Here is a 1789-nt window from a genome sequence, read left to right as displayed (position 1 = left end):
AAACCCACTGCATAAGCAGCTTTCCCTTGGGCTACTCTTCATCTCTACTACCACTGTATACTTGAGGACAAGGGAAAGCAATGCAAACATATGGCTCCTGCTGCTTCCTATACCATAAGTAATGAAGTCCTTTGTCTCTGACCCACGAGTCTTGTGACTTCCTCTACCATCCATGAAACTGTGGCAAGTTAACTTTTTGGCTTGTAAATAGGGTAAAATCTCAGACTCTTCATTGTTCTTGACTAAGTATCAAAAATCCTTAGTAGATTGCCTTATTTTTCTAATATATCCCATAAAAACCATTAATTTAAAAATATTGAATGCTTAAATTTGCATTAGAAATAAACTGTTTTAGTTTTCACATATGGATGTACAGGTTTCCTTGTTTTGTAACCCAGTAGTTTAGCATCTGTTGGGCTGATGCATTCAGACGTGGTATCTGACTTAACTCCAGAAAGTTAAAGCACATTATGTGCTCAACAACTCTATTCCCAGACAACTCAGAGAAATGAGATTACACGTAATTACCTCTATAGCTCGTCCTTCCCTCTCCCACTGATGAGTAAATATAGTATACATTCAACAACTCTTGCAAAATTTAATTATGTGATAAGGGACAAAAGGGCTTACTCATTAGAAATTATGCTAATAAAAGAAGAGTCATTTGTAATACAGATGCTTGAACAAATGAAAACTGGTGGCCTATGGATTATACACAAATAAATGAAAATTCCCTATGAATATATTTCATACACAGCAGGTTTATCCTGTGAAGTTGCCCAAGCAACGTCTACTGTTTGATACGTGGGTGAGGTGATGGCAAGAAATATGCACATGGAGGGAATAATTTTTTTAAACTTTCACACAAAAAGCAAGGCTTCAATTAATTGAACCATTCACTACAACAGAGATGTGCATGGTCTTTAAACAGAAATCCTTGTAATCATGCTGTTCCAAACAAATATTAATCTCTTCTTTTCTTGAAAGGAGCTTTTGCAAACCATGTTGTAAGTTTCTCAAAAAATCACCAATATGATGGATATAATATGTAGGTATTGGTGTATGCATTATTTCTTCTACTTGCCTAATGCTGCTTTAATTATAAGATTAGAAGTATCTTTTATCTGGTGAATCTTTCATGGGCAAAATAGCTCATTGTCCGTACAAATAGACTATAGACACAAATGATGATATGGTAAAATGTTGATCTTGCCAATAATGCATGGTCTTGTGTAACTATGCTATATGTACTTTCTTCCACAGAAAAATATAAATCTACAAGTCAATAAGGAAACCGTGGTGGCATAGTGGTTAAATGCTATGGCTGCTAACCAAAAGGTCGGCAGTTCGAATCTACCAGGTGTTCCTTGGAAACTCTGCGGGGTCATTTTACTCTGCCCTATAGGGTCGCTATGAGTCGGAATCGACTCAATGGCAGTGGGTGGTTTTACAAGTCAATAATTATTGGTCTATGAATTCTGAGGGTGGCCTAATGGGGGTGCATAGATATTTACTTATCCATCTTTAATTTTGCCTGCTATGCCTATGACCATTGTCCTTGATGATTCACCTGTTTTGAGCCATCTTGATATCATTAACACAATGATCTATTAGACTAAATTTAAAATACATGCCATTTCCAAAAAGAACAAGACTAGACCTCTCTCTTTCTTTTTCCTTTCTTTGGCTATTTTGTCTGTCAAAAAAAAAGATATAGTCATCTTAGCAGAAACCAAAGAAGAGAGGACACAGGTGTTTTTCTGAGAGATGTTGTTTTGTTAGTTCTGCA

Source organism: Loxodonta africana, chromosome 15, assembly GCF_030014295.1.
Source record: "Loxodonta africana isolate mLoxAfr1 chromosome 15, mLoxAfr1.hap2, whole genome shotgun sequence".
In the NCBI taxonomy this organism is placed as follows: Eukaryota; Metazoa; Chordata; class Mammalia; order Proboscidea; family Elephantidae; genus Loxodonta; species Loxodonta africana.
This window is presented reverse-complemented; position numbering follows the sequence as displayed.